This window comes from Neovison vison, chromosome 1 (assembly GCF_020171115.1).
Source record: "Neovison vison isolate M4711 chromosome 1, ASM_NN_V1, whole genome shotgun sequence".
Classification (NCBI taxonomy): domain Eukaryota; kingdom Metazoa; phylum Chordata; class Mammalia; order Carnivora; family Mustelidae; genus Neogale; species Neogale vison.
The window spans coordinates 197,609,854-197,628,823 of NC_058091.1; the positions used below are offsets into that span (position 1 = coordinate 197,609,854).

At 37.1% G+C, this 18,970-nt stretch overlaps 1 long non-coding RNA gene across 1 annotated transcript in view; it reads left to right on the forward strand.

Moving 5' to 3' along the window:
* LOC122917429 overlaps positions 1-17,602 on the forward strand; it is a 32,851-nt gene extending 15,249 nt beyond the window's left edge. The window contains exons 2-3 of the long non-coding RNA XR_006386391.1: positions 13,406-13,521; positions 17,405-17,602. This is a non-coding gene — a long non-coding RNA (uncharacterized LOC122917429). The remainder of the gene's footprint in view (positions 1-13,405; positions 13,522-17,404) is intronic.
* The last annotated feature ends 1,368 nt before the right edge of the window (positions 17,603-18,970 follow it).

Sequence of the window (18,970 nt, forward strand, 5' to 3'; positions counted from 1 at the left end):
TGTGTGTGTTCCATTGTGTCATGCTTCCTTTGTTTAGGTATTTACAGAAGGTTCACCCATGTAGCAACAGTTTGTTCACTTTAAGTGCTGTATAGAATTTGAATACATGAAAGTACCATTATTTATATATCCATTGTAGGGCTGATGAATATATGTGTTGTTTCCAGCTTGGGGCTATCATAAATAATACTATTATGGATATTATTTACATGTATATTATTTAGTGTATTATTTACATGTATGTATGCAATCTTTTCTACAGTAGATACATGGGACTGGGATTATACATAATAAAATATGCACATATTTAATTTGATGAGATAATGCCAATTTTCTAAAGTGCTAACTCCAACTTATATACACACAGAGTATATGAGTGATTCTGTTACTCTATATTGTCAGTAAAGTAACCATCTTGTTATTTTCATACCTTTGAATTTTTGTCACTTCTGGTGGGAAGTAAGTCATTGTGGTTTTAATTTATATTTCTCTAACAAATACGATGATTGATTTTATTGTACATTTGGATTTCTTCTTTCACAGGTATCTGTTGAAGTTTTTTGTCCGTTTTTACATTGAGTAGTCTTTTCCTCTTGATCTGAATGAATTATTTCTTTATCCTATAGCTGTCGGTTAGCTATCTCTCCAAGAATATGTCTTCACATCCTGTGGCTTATCTTTTTCTTTGTTTTTATGAAGTCCTTCAATTTCAGAATGTCAAATTTCCTTTATAGTTAGAACTGTTTCTGTCTCATTTAAGAAATTCCTCTCTAGGGGTGCCTGGGTGTCTCAGTGGGTTAAAGCCTCTGCCTTCGGCTCGGGTCGTGATTCCAGGGTCCTGGGATCGAGCCCTGCATCAGGCTCTCTGCTCCGCGGGGAGCCTGCTTCCTCCTTTCTCTCTACCTGCCTCCCTGCCTACTTGTGATCTCTGTCAAATAAATAAATAAAGTATTTTTTTTAATTCCTCTCTAGTCTAAAATCATAATTTGTTTCTATATTATTTTTATAAGTTTTATATTTTCCCTTTCACATGTAGGTCTTTAATATATCTGGAAATGACTTGTATATGATGCAATTTTGCTTTTTTCCATATGGATATCCAACTGTTCAAACATCATTTATTTAAAAGAGTGTTCTTTTCCCACTGCTCTGTGGTGCTACCTATTTCACATAGTAAGTATCAATAAATGCATGGATCTATGCTTTTCCACTTGTATATTTGGCTTGTCCTATCAATATCATGCTGTCTTAAATATTATGGTATTAGGAAAAAAATATTATAGTGTTAGAATAACTACTTCTACTCACTACTTCTTCAAAAGTCTCGTGTCTGTCCTTGGCTCTTTACAATCTTATGTAAATTTTAGAAACACACTGTCACAGTGTGTCACAGTGCTAAATGAGAAAAATATGCTGCCAAGAATACTTTATCCAGCTAGGATGTCATTCAAAATAGAAGGAGAGATAAAAAGCTTCTAGGACAAACAGAAACTTAAATAATTTGTGATTACCAAACCAACCCTACGAGAAATATTAAATACGATCCTCTAAGCAAAGAGAGACCCCCAAAATAACATAGACCAAAAAGGAACAGAGACAATATACAGAAACAGTGACTTTACAGGTAATACAATGGCACTAAATTAATATATTTCAATAGTTACTCTGAATGTAAATGGGCTAAATGCCCCAATCAAAAGACACAGGGTATCAGACTAGATAAAAAAGCAAGACCCATTAATATGCTGTCTGCAAGAGACTCACTTTAGACCCAAAGACACCTCCAAATTTAATGTGAGGGAGTGGAAAACCATTTATCATGCTAATGGACACCAAAAGAAAGCTTGGGTGGCAATCCTTGTACCAGACAAATTTGATTTTAAAGCAAAGACTATAATAAGAGATGAGGAAGGACACTACATCATAATTAAAGGGTCATCCAACAAGATCTAATAATTGTAAATATTTATGCCCCTAACATGGGAGGAGCCAAATATATAAGCCAATTAATAACAAAATCAAAAAGCCCCATTGATAATAATATAATAATAGTAGGGGATTTTAACACCTCCCTCACTTCAATGGACAGATAATTTCAGCAGAAGATCAAAAAGGAAATAAGGGCTTTGAATGAAATACTGGACCAGATGGACTTCACAGATATATTCAGAACATTCCATACTAAGGAAAAGAATACACATTCTTCTCTGGAACTTGGAACGTTCTCCGGAATAGATGACATACTGGGTCACAAATCAGGTCTCCACCAGTACCAAAAGGCTGGGATCGTTCCCTGCATATTTTTAGACCACAATGCTTTGAAACTGGAATTCAATCACAAGAGGAAATTTGGAAAGAACTCAAATGTGTTGAGGCTAAAGCACAACCTACTGAAGAATGAATGGGTCAACCGGGAAATTAAAGAAGAATTTAAAATTTCATGGAAACAAACAAAAATGAAAACACAACAGTTCAAAATCTTTGGGATGTAGGGAAGGTTGTCCTAAGAAGGAAGTATTCTCAAGAAACAAGAAGGGTCTCAAATACACAACCTAACCTTACACCTAAAGGAGCTGGAGAAAGAACAGCAAATAAAGCATAAACCCAGCAGGAGAAGAGAAATAATAAAGATTAGAGCAGAAATCAGTGAAATAGAAACCAAAAGAATAGTAGAACAGATCAACAAATCCAGGAGCTGGTTCTTTAAAAGAATAAGATTGACAAACTCCTGGCCAGACTTATCAAAAAGAAAAGAGAAAGGACACAAATAAATAAAATCATGAGTGAAAGAGGAGATAACATAATCAATACTGAAGAAATAGAAACAATTGTTAAGAACATATTAAAAAAAAGAGAACATATTATGAGCAATTATATGCCAACAAATTATTCAGTCTGGAAGAAATGGATGCATTTCTAGAGACTTATAAACTACCTAACTGAAAGAGAAAGCAGTAGAAAACCTGAACAAACCCATAACCAGCAAGGAAATTGAAGCAGTAATCAAAAATTTCCCAATAAACAAGAGTCCAGGGCAAGATGGCTTCCCAGGGGAATTCTACCAAACATTTAAATTTTTTTTTTAACTTTTTTGAAAGATCTTGTTTATTTATTTGACAGAGTGAGAGAGCAAAAGCAGGCAGGGGCAGCAGTATAAGGAGAGAGAGAAGCAAGCCCTCTGTTAAGCAGAGAGTCTGAAGTGGGGCTCAATCCCAGGACCCTGGGGTCATGACCTGAGCTGAAGGTAGAAGCTCAACCATCTGAGCCACCCAGGCGCCCCCTACCAAACATTTAAAGAAGAAATAACACCTATTCTTCTGAAGCTAAAAACTAGAAATGGAAATTAAACTTTCAAATTATTTCTATGAGGCCAGGATTACATTGATCCCAAAACCAGAAAACTGCCCACCAAAAAGGAGAATTATTGACCAATATCCCTGATGAATATGATGGAAAAATTCTCACCAAAATACTAGTCAATAGAATCCAGCAGTATATTAGAAAGGCTATTCACCACGACCAAGTGGGATTTATTCCTGGGCTGCAAGGGTGGTTCAACATCTACAAATCAATCAATGTGATACACTACAGAAATACAAAAAAAGGACAAGAACCATATGATTCTCTCAATAGATGACAAAAAAGCATCTGACAAAGTACAGCATTCTTTCTTGATTAAAACTCTTGGTGGTAGGTATTATGGAGGGCACATATTGCATGGAGCACTGGGTGTGGTGCATAAACAATGAATTCTGGAACGCTGAAAAGAAATTTAAAAAAATAAAAATGTTTAAAAAACCTTCATAGTGTAGAGATAGAGGGAACATATCTCAATATTATAAAAGCTGTATATGAAAAGCCCACAGTGAACATCATTCTCAATGGGCAAAAACTGACAGCTTTTCCCCTAAGGCCAGGAACACAGCAGGATTGTCCATTATCACCACTGCTGTTCAACATAAAACTAGAAGTCTTATTCTCAAATCAGAAAATAAAAAGAAATAAAAGACATCCAAATCAGCAAAGAAGTCAAACTCTCACTCTTTGCAGATGACATCATACTCCATGTGGAAAACCCAAAAGCCTCCATCACAAAATTGCTAGAACCCATAAAGGAATTCAGCAAAGTGTCAGGATCAATGAACAGAAATCAACTGCATTTCTATACACCAACAGTGCAACAGAAGAAAGAAATTAAGGAATTTATCCCATTTACAATTGCACCCAAAACCATTAAATATTTAGGAATAAACCTAACCAAAGAGGCAAAGATACTTACTCAGAAAACTCTAGAACACTCATGAAAGAAATTGAGGAAGGTACAAAAAAATGGGAAAACGTTCCATGTTCATGGATTGGAAGAACAAATATTGTTAAAATCTCCACACTATTGAGAGCAATCTACAAATTCAATGCAATCCCTATCAAAATACTTTCTACAGAGAGCTGGAACAAATAATCCTAAAATTAGTATGGAACCAGGAAAGACCCCAAATAGCCAAAGGAATGTTGAAAAGGAAAACCAAAACTGGCAGTATCACAATTCCAGACTTCAAACTCTATTACAAAGCTGTAATCAAGACAGTATGGTACTAGCACAAAAACAGACACATAGATCAACATAACAGATACAGAACCCAGAAATGGACCTTTATGGTCAATTAATCTTTGATAAAGCAGGAATGAATATCCAATGGGAAAAAGACAGTCTCTTCAACAAATGTTGTTGGGAAAATTGGACAGCCACATTCAGAAGAATGAAACTGGACCATTTTCTTACACAATACACAAAAATAGATTCAAAATGGATGAAAGATCTAAGTGTGAGACAGGGATCCACCCAAATCCTAGAAGACTGCACAGACAGCAACCTCTGTGTCCTCAGCTACAGGACCTTCTTGCTAGACATGTCTCCAAAGGCAAGGGAAACAAAGGAAAAATGTACTATGGGGTCTTATTCAAAATAAAAACTTTTCCACAGCAAAGGAAACAGTAAAAAAAAAAAAGAACCAAAAGACAACAGATAGAATGGGAGAAGATATTTGCAAATGGCATATCAGATAAAGGGCTAGCATCCAAAATGTATAAAGAACTTCTCAAACTCAACACCCAAAGAACAAATAATCCAATCAAAAAATGGGCAGAGGACATGAACAGACATTTCTCCAAAGAAGACATCCAGACGGCCAAAGACACATGAAAAAATGCTCCACAACACCCAGCATCAGGGAAATACAAATCAAAACCACAATGAGATATCACTTCACACCAGTCAGAATGGCTAAAATTAACAGGTTTGGAAATGATGGATGTTGGCAAAAATTCAGAAGAAGGGGAACCCTCTTACACTGTTGGTGAGAATGCAAGCAGGTGTAGCAACTCTAGAAAACAGTAGGGAAGTTCCTCAAAATTTGAAAAGAGCTACCTTATGACCCAGCAATTGCACTATTGGGTATTTACCTCAAAGATACAAATGTAGTCATCTGCAAGGGCACCTGCACCCCAGTGTTTATAGCACCAATGTCCACAATAGCCAAACTATGGAAAGATTCCATCAACAGATGGATAAAGAAGATGTGGTATATATACACAATGCAATATTGCTCAGCCATCAAAAAAAAAAAAAAAGAAATCCTTCCATTTGCAATGATGTGGATGGAACTAGAAGGTACTATGTTAAGCAAAGTCAGTCAGAGAAAGATAATTATTTATGATCTCACTGATACTGGAACATATAAAACAAAACAGAAGATCATAGGGGAAGAGAGGAAAAAATAAAACAAGATGAAACCAGAAAGGGAGACAAACCATAGGAGACTCTGTCTGTCTGTGTGTGTGTGTGTGCGTGTGTATTTTATTTTATTTTCATTTTTTAATAATTTCTTATTTTTAAATTAATATATAATGTATTATTAGCCTCTGGGGTACAGGTCTGTGAATTGCCAGGTTTACACACTTACAGAACTCACCATAGCACATACCTTCCCCAATGTCCATAACCCCACCACCCTCTCCCTACCCCGCTACCCCAGGCAACATTAAGTTTGTTTTGTGAGATTAAGAGTCTCTTATGGTTTGTCTCCCTCCCGATCCCATCTTGTTTCATTTATTCTTTTCCTACCCCCCAAGCCCCCATGTTGCCTCTCAACTTCCTCATATCAGGAATATCATATGATAATTGTCTTTCTCTGATTGACTTATTCCACTAAGCATAATACCCTCTAGTTCCATCCACGTTGTTGCAAATGGTAAGATTTCATTTCTTTTGATGGCTACATAGTATTCCATTGTGTATATATACCACATCTTCTTGATCCATTCATCTGTTGATGCACATCTAGGTTCTTTCCATAGTTTGACTATTGTGGACATTGCTGCTACAAACATTTGGGTGCATGTGCCCCTTCGGATCACTACATTTGTATCTTTAGGGTAAATACCCAGTAGTGCAATTGCTGGGTCATAGCTCTATTTTCAACTTTTTGAGGAAGCTTCATGCTGTTTTCCAGAGTGGTTGCACCAGCTTGCATTCCCACCAACAGTGTAGGAGGGTTCCCCATAGAAGACTCTTAATCACAGGAAACAAACTGAGGGTTGGTGGAGGGGAGGGGGGAGAGGGATGGGGTAACTGGGTGATAGACATTAAGGAGGGCCTGTGATGTAAAGAGCACTGGGTATTATATAAGACTGATAAATCACAGGCCAGTATCTCTGAAACCAATAATATATTATATGTTAAATAATTCAATTTAAATTAAAAAATTAGAAGGGCTAAGGTATTCTCACAGCTTCTACAACTGTATATATATTTTGACGGTTCTCACATTTCAAACTCTTAGATTCCATATTTCTCTCCTAAGCATATGGTCTGAGTATCCAATTTCCTAGGCATCTTCATTTGGTTCATGCCTCAGGAAACATACTCATAAAAGTCCGATAACCTTAACTAAAAATAATAAATTTATGCAATCTCAGCCTCCATAAAACTTAACTTACTGAAAACAAATAGAAATGAAAAACAACACAGAAATATTAAAAATGGAAAAAAGTAATAAAGTCATTATTTATAAAATTATTATTATCATGTTATAGTGGTATAAAGGAAGGACTATATCTTGTCACTGTCTCTCTCTCGAATAAATAAATAAATAAAATCTTTTTTAAAAAAGGGAGGGGCTCCTGGCTGGGTACTCAGGTGGTTAAGTGTCTGCCTTTGGCTCGGGTCATGATCCCAGAGTCCTGGGATCAAGCCCCATGTTGGGCTCCCTGCTTAACGGGAGCCTGCTCCTCCCTCTCCTTCCTGCTTGTGCTCTCTCTCACTATCTTTTGTCATTATCTGTCTCTCTCTCAAATAAATAAATAAAATTAAAAAAAAATTTTTTTAAAGATTTTATTTATTTATTTGACAGAGATCACAAGTAGGCAGAGAGGCAGGCAGAGAGAGGAGGAAGCAGGCTCCCTGCTGAGCAGAGAGCCCAATGTGGGGCTGGATCCCAGGACCCTGGGATCATGACCTGAACCGAAGGCAGAGGGTTTAACCCACTGAGCCACTCAGTGGCCCCCTAAAAATTTTTTTTTAATTAAAAAAATTAAAAAGGAAAGGAAGGAATCCATTTCTGCTGGAACCCATCTTCCACTAGATAACCAAAAAAATATGTATTCTTATTGCCAAAAAATTGACAATAGGTGAAATAATTGAATAATTTTATGTCTATAAGTTTTAAACATTTTTATAAAATTTATTATAAAAGAAATGCATGCTTATTATTGTATAAGTTTCAAATAAATCTGGCCACCCACTGATAACGACTTTATATCCTCAGATATCTTTATGAATGCATTCATACATTTTTTTGCAAAATGGGATTATTCTAAATACATCTTTTTTTTTAAAGCAATATGGCATGAAGTCAATAAATACTTGTTCGTTCTATTCCTAATACATAGCAGAGTACAGGGTATATTGATAGCATTAAGAAAATATCTTTTAAATAAATGGAGAAATCCTTTATGACTGTCTTTAGTAATATTTTTCCCTTTGGCATGCTTATATATTTATTTACAAGTCCCATATGAAGTGAGAATTTTAGGTGTTTGTTATATATGTTACAAATGCTGTTTTCCCCTACTTACACTTAATTTTAGTTTTCCTTCCCCAAAAGAATAGAAAATAATATTTCAACATATAGCTTAATTTCATTAATAAAAAAGGTACATGGTTTAATTTTTTTAAAGACTATTTATTTATTTATTTATTTGACAGACAGAGATCACAAGTAGGCAGAGAGGCAGGCAGAGCGAGAGGGGGAGGCAGGCTCCCTGCTGAGCAGAGAGCCCAATGTGGGGCTCAATCCTGGGACCCTGAGATCATGACCTGAGCTGAAGATGAAAGCTTTAACCCACTAAGCCAACCAGGCCCCCAAAAAGGATCCTGGTTTAATACAAATGGTACTTTATTGCAACTTTTAAAGAAATAAATGAAGTAAATGCAATATAGAGGAGCAAAGTGCTAACTGCTCCTCGCTAGAGGTTCCCCTCCATTTAAATAAAGTTATGGGAATGATTTATAGATATTAGTGCTGAATATGCCAAAGAGCAGTAAATTTTTGAGTCAGGAAGACTTGGTTCTTGTCCCATTCCTGCCCCTCAGCAGCTGAGTGAGAAGGGAAAAATCACTAACTGCTCTAAGGATCTGTAAGCAAATGGTGTCTATTCTGTAGTCGATCCCTTAATAGATATTTCCAAAATGGATATTTATTCTTAAATATGAGAACAAAGTATATCAGAGCCCCAAATCAGCCTTAGGTCCTCTGCCAAAAATTTGAAGATAATGTGAAAAAATATATATGTTTTATATGTTCTATTTTTGGTTTTGCCATAATTAATTCTAAACACTTGGGTTTAATACTTCTTGCAGAGAAGGTGTGTTTTTGCTTTTTTTTTTTTACTATAACAACTTTGTTGATTAAAAGCAAGTACTTTGTGTTCTTAAATTTTCCCTTGAGAGAATCTTGGTATCATGAAATGGAACTACTAATATAGTTGTTAAGTGGAACAAGCTACCGAACAATCCTTGGAAGGTCTAAATATACTCCATTAACTTTAGTTCAGTAAAAGTAACATCATGAAGTATTTTAATCCACTGTTTTGGGGTATTTTTATTAGAATATTACTGAATTAGAAATCTAACTTTACTATTGCTGTGTTGCCATCAATATGTTAAATTGTCAAGCTTTCTAAAATGACTACTGTACAAAGTCTACATCTCATGGCCACTTTTACAAAGTGGTATTTACTCAGCCTACAAATATTTACTTTAACCTTGATCTTACTTACGTTGATCTTCTACTAACAGTTTTGTCCAAGCATAAAAGCTCATCTATTTTCATGAAATTAATTCTATATCTTTCTTGGGGGTTGAGGAGATGAATCCATTTATAAAGTTTAATTTTCTTGGCAATTGGCCTAATACTATTTTCTTCATAAATAGCAGAAACCTCCTCCTTGTCTAGCCCAGGTCAGAGTATCACAAATTTTTATTTGTTTAAGTATGAATGAAGCTCACTGGTGATATGCTGTTTGTTGTCAGCATAGAAATGGTTCGTGATGTTTTAGTTAAATTATTATTAAAAATAATGGCGTAATAAATATTTTCATTCAAAATATGTTATTTTTGTTAGGACAATTATTAATGTATTATCACATTACCTAATATATACAAGCCTTTTGAGGAAGCAGCCACTTGTGGAAGGTATGCTAGAATCTTTCCAGCTAACAGGGTATTATTTACTACAATTAGAGTTATTAACTGTGCTCCAGTGGCCACTGGCCTAATAAGATAAGAGACTGACACTGAGCCAAAAAGAACTAAGGCAGAAATTTTCTGCTTTAGATCAAGAGACCAAGTGACCTAAGAATTGGAATTCTAAAATTGTAGAATTGCAGGGTTTTAGAAATCATAACTCACATATTACTGATAAAGAACTTAGGAAAGAGCAAAGGACTGTCTAAAGTTCTTAGAAGAATCTGGCTCAATATATTCAATAGAATAAAAAATGTATAAATACCTTGTTAATTAGATATTTAAAAAATCTTAGTGATTTTTGCTGTATATGATATTCGAACATTAGAGATTATCAATAATCTCTAATTATTGATAATTATCTAATTATCTAATAATTGATAATATCTAATCAGAGATTAACAAAATCCAATGGTATAGATTCTTCATATCACATAATTAATTGGAATGAGGAAAAAGAAAACAATTTAACAATTAAGGATAGGGGCGCCTGGGTGGCTCAGTGGGTTAAGCCGCTGCCTTTGGCTCAGGTCGTGATCTCAGGGTCCTGGGATCGAGTCCCGCATCGGGCTCTCTGCTCAGCACGGAGCCTGCTTCCCTCTCTCTCTCTCTCTGCCTGCCTCTCTGTCTACTTGTGATCTCTGTCAAATAAATAAAATCTTTAAAAAAAAACAATTAAGGATAAAAGATTATATGAATCCATACATGTGATAACATGGCATAAAATTAGGAACACACATATACACAAATGAGTGCATGTAAAATGGGTGAAAACTGAATAAAGTCAGTGCATTATACCAATGCTAATTTCCTTGTTTTCACGTTGTACTCTAGCTATGTAAACTACAGTCACTGGGGGACTCTGGGGGAAGGGTAAATGAGACCTATATACTATTTTTGCAACTTCCTGTGAATCTATAATTACTCCAAAATAAAAAGTTTTAAAATATGAACACCACTGTACAAATGCTTTTTTATAATTAAATATTTAGAAACAATACATGACTGGCATTTAATATAAAAATAATTATGATCCTGGTTTAGTTCTTACCTGTTTGTCCATTTCTTAACTGAATGAGCCACCCAAGTGCCCCAAGTTTGCCCATTTCTTAACTGGAAATATTCCTAGAAATTATGTCTTCTTCACACTATTAGAAAACTGATTAAAATTCATGATTTGGGGGACCAGCTATATGTTGGAGGACCCAAATTTTTCTACCAGCCCAGAGGTCCCATTTAAACTCCAACTTTACTAAATTGCTTTCACTAGATCCTCACATAGTGTCTAACACCAACTTGGCACTCAAGACATACATTCAATAGAAGAATGAATAAATAAATGACTTTCCAAATATCTATAGGATGTTTGCCTTTGGAAGTTACATCATTGCCTATATCCGAAATGCAGCAAAACAAAACTAGTATTTTTTTCCCACCACTCACCCACCTAACCTGCTCATTCTGCTAATGTTTATATCACTCCCTTTTCTACTATTCTCCCATCCAACCAAGATTTAACAATTTAAAGTGGCTTTGATTCTTCCTTCTCCTTTATTTACCTTATTGTATCTAAGCAGTTACCTCTTCTGTTGTATCTAAGCAGTTACCTCTTCTGTTCATTTGCTTCTCAAATATCCCTTACATTTGCAAGGATGTATTGACCTCTACTGACCTTGACTTCTATTTCATTCCTATAGCTACCATTTAGCTTCATTTTTTTACTCAATGATTCTAAGTTTTCTGCCTCCTCCTAATCTTGATTTATCTTCAATCTATCTTCCATGCTAATGCCTGGTAAATTTTTCTAAACTACTATTTTTGTCAGTACCAACCAAGATTATGGTAATTCTAATCACTGCCTACCATTTATTGAATGCTCACTATTAACTCTTTACAACAACGCTATGAAGGAGGCACTATGTATCTCCATTTTATAGAAGAGGAAACTGAGAGTTCAGGAGATTAATAATGTGTCTGTCACATTTTTTAAGCAGCAGAGCTGGGACATGAACAGGTTAGCCTGGTTCCAATCACTCTGAAAATACCATTTCCCCTAAATATGCATACATCTTGCCCACTCATCAAAACATGCCCAGCTGAACTTTGGCCTGGCAAAAATAAATCTCAGTGAATAGTTACTGAAACCACTTTATTAAAAAAGTAGAACTCTGGAGGGTGCAAGCTAAAGGTAAGGATCTCTTTTTTTTTTTTCCCACTGTCCTTCAAATGTGCACTATCACTCTGTTCCAAATCTTGGTGCTCCACCTACACTACATTGAAATCTCAGGGCAATTTTATGGTTTTGTGCTTGTTCTCATGTAGTAAATGAAGTTTTAGTATTTAGAGTCCAGTCCAGTGTCATAATCCAAACTCTAATTCCGTTCCATTAAAAAATTTCCCTTTCCTGGCTGAGTTTTGCTGCTGGGGTAGGGTTAGGGCAGATGGGAGTAGCTCTTACTTAACTACGTGGTTGTGACCAGCATTGGTGCCCTCAGGAACAACAGTGAAAGGTGACTGTATCATATGGAGCCCTGCTGGGAACCTCCTACTGCATTTCCAGCTAGATTACCATCCTGAGAAGACCCTAAGTGGTCTAGCAGCAGCCTCCATCCCTCACACTACCTCTTCAGGTGGGGTGTATTTTGTGGAGATGTCCATTTGGGTCCCTCCACAGATGCTCAGATCTAGCCCACAGTTTGCTCCAAAATAGCTTTCCCTCTCTCTCCTCTTGAATGTCATATGCTCCTTTCATTCCAGCCCCACTGGATCTGCTTATTTGCCTCTCCCACCTTTCTGGTTCTCTGCCAGTTGAAATGTAACTCCCAGCTAATCTCAACACACACCTTTCCCCATGAAGCTTTTCCTGAGTTACTTCTTTCTACAATGATTTTCCCAGTCTCAAGTCCTAAGCACTATAATCTGCCCACTCCCAAAGGTCACTTTTACCTAAGAGTATCCTGGATGAAGCAAGAAAAATGATTAATCTTATTAAATATTGACCCTCAGGTATATATCATTTTAATATTGTGTGAGTTAATAGGAAGTATGCATAAAGCCCTGCTGCTACATACTGAAATACATGACTGCCTCAAGGAAAAAGCAATAGTATACTTGCCCTGACCTGTGACCTGAATCAGTGGCTTTTTTCACTGAATATCATTTTCACTTGAAAGAACAACTGACAGAGAAATTATGGTTATACAGAGTTGAGTGTTAGGCAAAATTTTTCTTAAAAATGAAAGATGTTAAGCTGTCATTTCAAGGAAAACAAGTGACAGTGTTTATTGTCGACAATAAATTTAAAACAAAAACTGAAATTTGGGAAAACTTGCATCTGGCATCATGAATTTGACAGCTTGTGGTGGTTTGGTAGGTATGCCCCCATATTCTTTGATCCAGTTCTCAGGAGATGGGGCTTAGTTCCCCACCCCTTGATTGTGGGCTGGACCATTTCTACTGAACAAATATGGCTGAAGTGATAAATTATCATACTGAGACTAGGTTATAAAATAACTATGCTTCTGTCTTAGGTGAGCTTCTTTATATTCACATTCCCTGTCTCTTTTTCTCTCTTTCTCTCTCTCACGGCTCATCTGGGACAAGCGGCCAGGATGTAAGGTAGCCCTGATAGAGGAAAGCCAACTGCTACATCTTGAGAACATGCAAGCAGCCTATGGAAAGGTCCACTTGGCAAGGAACTGAGGCTTGCAAGCAAACATGTGAGTAAACTTGGAAGTGGATCTTCTGAAGCTTGCCAAATGGCATATGAATGAGTTTGGAAGTAGACTGTCTCTCTATTGAGCCTTAAAATGACTGCAGCCCAGCCAACAGCTTGACTGCAACCTCTTGAACGACCTGACCCTGAACCACCCAGCTAAGCCACTCTGGATTCCTGATCTACAAAGACTGTGAGAGAGTAAAAACTTGTTGTTCTAAGTTGCTAAGTTTGGGTAATTTACTATTCAATAATAGGTAATACAATGGTTTCCCCAAACTTAAAGACTTTTCTGATAAGAGAAATGGTAATATTAGCAAAGGGTTTTGGGGGAGGTGGGGGTGTAGGGGAGGACAACAGTCTGTTTTATGATGAAACATGTCAGTGGAAGATCTACCAAAATCAGAGGACCAATATCCAAGTGATCAATGCATGATGTTACAAATCATGCATTGGTAGAAGATTCCATCAAATACAAGACAGACCAATAAATTTTATTGTAACAGACCACCCTAACTAAACTGACTAAACTATCTAACATTTAGTTACTAATGTAACTAAAGGTTGCAACTAACCTTTGGGAAACTACTACTTATTGAAAGGTAGTATAGGATCAAAGAAGACCATCTACACTTACCAGAAAAGAGTATTATGTAATATATGGGCTGTCAAAGTGAGCATACCAGGAAAGAGTATTAAAATATTCCTTACTTTTACAACTACATTATCTGTCTAAGGCTGGATTTTCTTCATGTATTTCAACCAAAACAATGTGTTGCAACAGATTAAATTCAGAGGCAGATATGAGAAGCCATATGTTTTCAATGAAACTAAACATTAGAGAGATTGCAAAAATGAAAACAATATCACTCATCTCCCTACATGTTTACTTCGAAAAAGTTATTTTTCATAGGAAAGATTGCTATTGTCATTTTTTAAATGACGTGTATTTGTTATATATTGTGTCACCAGTTAGGCCAAAATTTAGCAGCTTAAGAGTATTTATTATCTCACCATGTGTATGGGTCAGGAATCCACATGTAGCTTCTTTTGGTTCCTCTTGTTCAGGATCTCTCACAAAGCTATATTCAAAGTATGAGTAGAGCTGCAGTCATCTTAGGGCTAGTCTGGGGTAGGATTAGCTTCTCAGCTCACTTACAGAGCTATCAACAGGACCCAGTTCCATACTGCTGTTGGCCAGAGACATCAGCTCCTTGTCATATGGATCTCTTCACAGGAAAGTTACAACATGGCAACTGGCTTCCCTCAAAGAGAGAGAGAGAGAGCGTGCACAATCAAGACAGAAGACACAGTCTTTCTGTAACCTAATCTTGAAAGCGGCATCCCATCATTTTGGCTGTGTTCTTTTTTTTTTTTTTTTAAAGATTTTATTTATTTATTATTTGCGAGAGAGACAGTGAGAGAGAACATTAGTGAGGAGAAGGTCAGAGAGCGAAGCAGACTCCCCATGGAGCTGGGAGCCCGATGTGGGACTCGATCCCGGGACTCCAGGATCATGACCTGAGCCGAAGGCAGTCGTGTATTCAGCCCATACTCAAGGGGAGGGGATTACACATGGGCATGAATACCACAAAGTAGGAATCATTGGGGGCCATCTTAAAGATTGCCTACCATATGAATTAATATGTATTTTTATACATTTCTTAGTATTAATTTCTAATACGGTATTATCAATAGATACAAATCACATAAACAAAAACTATGTGGGGTCCTCAGTAATTTGTAAGAGTGCAAACAGGTTTTGAGACCAAAAACTTAGAGAACTGTTTTTCTCATAAGACAAATATTGGCTTTCCACATGGTAGAGATGAAGAGCATTATTCAAGAGTTGATAATTCATGTCTTACTTTTATTATCATTCATAATTATAAATTTTTTTCCCAAAATGATAGTACTTATAATAGCATTATAGATATGCAAATGCATAGTGAAATATAGTGGCCTCTACCACAAGTAAATATACAGTAGGTATAGTATCAAGACTTGTAATACTGTATGTACTGTATATTTATCAATACAAAGAATACTTCATTTACAAATTTTAGTAATGCTTATAACAATAATAATACTTATATACAATATAGTAAGTGCTTAGATTGTGAGTACTCAATAATTGGTGATTTTATTTTATTATTATTCATTTATTATTTATAAATATAAATTATATATTTATTATTATTTATCAGCAAGTATTTGGGAAACTCTGAACAAAGAATAGTACTAGAGTTAGAGATTATGAAGTTTCTAGCAAGATTAATAATTTAAGCCAATATTCAGATGTGCTTGCCATGACACATAATTTAACGATAGAATGAATAAAGTACAAGACTTTGGGCTGTAGAGAAAGGATAGAAAGAAGGAAGACAAGACATGGAGAATAGCCAGAAATAAAATACAAAACTGTCTTAGAAAGAAAAAGAAGGCTATGTTAAGAAATATGGACTGTTGGGACGCCTGGGTGGCTCAGTTGGTTGGACGACTGCCTTCGGCTCAGGGCGTGATCCTGGAGTCCCGGGATCGAGTCCCACATCAGGCTCCCAGCTCCATGGGGAGTCTGCTTCCGCTCTCTGACCTTCTCCTCGCTCATGCTCTCTCTCACTGTCTCTCTCTCTCAAATAAATAAATAAAAAATCTTAAAAAAAAAAAAAGAAATATGGACTGTTAATAGCATCAGATACTATAAAGCTCAAAAAAAATGAAGACTGAAAAAGGCTTAGATTGGGTGATGAGAGTTTAAAGAAAATCTCCCATAGGGCCAGATGCACATCTAAATATGCAGTAAGAAAGCTGAGACAATAAAGGGAAAAGAAATTTTAGATGGTAACAAAAGAAGGTTGCAAGATCTAAGGAACAGAAAATCTAAATATGTACCTTCCTACTGTTTATTACTTTCAGCACTGAAGAATTTTATGGACAGCCTGTATTCTTTATGCAAACCAAGAAGGCCAATTTTGAATTATATTTGTTATAATTTTAAAACCAAATATCTTAATAAACTAGATTTTAAAGATTTTGCTTTGACTAAGAATTTTTCTATTTTTTTTTCCTTGACGATATTTTATAGCTAGATCCTTGATTTTTTTTCCCCTGTACTAAGTGCCCCTAATCTGGTTTGATCCTGGAAAAATTACAGTTACAAAAATATACAATGACCATCTGTGATAATGTTGGACAATCGCTAAGGTTAAACAAAATTTTGGAGATCTCTGTTTCAACTCCTTTACTTTACTGATTCATATATTTGAGCCAAGAAATTGTAGTTCTTACAGATAGGCAGATCAAGCCTGACACTAATATCCCAGGATCTCTTGACTTCTAATCCTGGGGTACCTTATTGACGCCATATGATGCTACATGACTTTTGACAGTATTTTCCAAAATTATTACTGGTGTGTTTTTTTAAGAAGATTTTATTTTTTTAAAAGAGAGAGCGTGCATGCTCATGAGTGGGTGTGGGGGTAGGGGCAGAGGGAGAGGGAGAAGCCGATTGCTACTAAGCAGGGAGCCCTATGCGGAGCTCGATCCCAGAACCCTGGGATCACGACCTCAGGGACAGACAGAGGCTTCCCCCACTGACCCACCCAGGTGCCCCTACTGGTGTGATTTTAAAAGAAATTTGATATTTTGGAAGAGAGGGTTTGAAGGTGAAGAAACCTCTGAATAACAAGGGATAGTGGCTTGACAAAAATTAAAAGGTGTTTACCTTTTAGGATTAAATTTTTCCGCTCCCTTGTGCTATTCTTGGGCTTCCTAAAACCATCATCCCTTTTCTTCAAAATGATGTATGGCAAGACCTTGTGTTTTGGGGCTTCGTTTTCATCACAAACAAATCAACCACATTCTGCACCACTTGCTCTTCTCCACAGGCAAAACTCCAAACCGCTAGGGCCAGAGGATTTCCGATTTGAGGCAGGATTGCCGTTCCCCGGACCGACATTTGGATCTCAGTTGCCAGGACACTAAGCATGTCCAAAGTTGGAGAGTGAGTTGGAGATGCCAAGACTCCCCCTCTGGGCTTGCACTGCATCTGGGGCCTTCGAGAGGTTCCGAGTACCACCATGCCACCACGCAACTTGGGCGCTTCCCTGTGCCTAGAGCCCCGTGTCTGTCTCAGGCTCCAGCTGGCGACGCTCGGCCTCGCGCAGGACGTGTTGACGTCGCACGTGATGGCACGTTCCGCGAGGTCTGAGAGGAGTAGCGCAGAGGCTCATGGTCACACGTGATTGGAAGTGGGAGTAGTTGGACCTTAGGCTGCTGGTCTTTCACTTCCTGGTGGGAGGCAGCTGGTGGAGGCGGAGGCTGCAGCCCAGAAGGCCAGGAGGGACTTGGGGGGAGATAGTGACTCAGCGCGCACGGCAAGGAGGCAGTCTGCACCTGGCATCTGCACCTGCACCTGCGTGACATGCACAGCAGCCTCCTCCGGACTGGACACTTCCTGGAAAGCAGGTGGAGGTGAGGACAGCCCTCAGGGCCATCAGCATTCCGAAGTCTCTAACCCCGGGCTAGTCTCTGCTGAGGGCAGCTTTGTTTATTGAAAGGAAAAGGGATCTTTCTTCTTATTATTATTTTTAAAAGATTTTATTTATTTATTTAAAGTTTTTTTTTTTTTAATTTATTTGACAGAGATCACAAGTAGGCAGAGAGGCAGGCAGAGAAGAGGAAGCAGGCTCCCCGCTGAGCAGAGAGCCTGATGCAGGGATCGATCTGAAAACCCTGGGATCATGACCTGAGCCGAAGGCTGAGGCTTTAACCCACTGAGCCACCCAAGGCGCCCCTCTTTCTTATTATTTTTTAAACTGGGGAAGGATGGAACTTGAATCAAGAGATTTTGAGTTTGGGCGAAATTATACTGTTACCTAGAAAGTAAACTTTATATAGAAGATAAAGATATTTAGTTAGTTAGTTTGTTTGTTTGTTTGTTTTTGAAGTACTGATTTTGCCCCTGAACACTGAGCAGTGGCTATTCGAAGTAGTATACACCCCTCGACATCTCAGGTCCTTTTCATTTTCTCATGGGAGTTCTTCCTTAACGTTTATAGTAACCCAGTTTTATCTGTATATTAATGTATTTCATTTCCAATATAGCACTTATTAGTACATGGGATGACCTCATTTATTTGCTTGTTTGTTTATAGTATTTTCTCATGCAAAGTCAAGGAGAACTGTGATCCAATCTGTTTTATTATCTCCAGCTTTTAACCCAGTGCCTGATGTTTGTTAATTAGAAGAAACCTTCTATGACTCTTTGGCCACCCAAGGCTAGTGCCCTGCCTCTTGCTTGCAAGGAACAACATCCTGTGTATTTCTGTTTTATTGCATTTGTATTTTATCATAAATGTCCCTGAATATGTCTGTGTTATACTGTGTGCTCATTTATTTAGATTTTGGGCTTTCTGGGCACCTGGGTGGCTGAGTGGGTTAAGCCTCTGCCT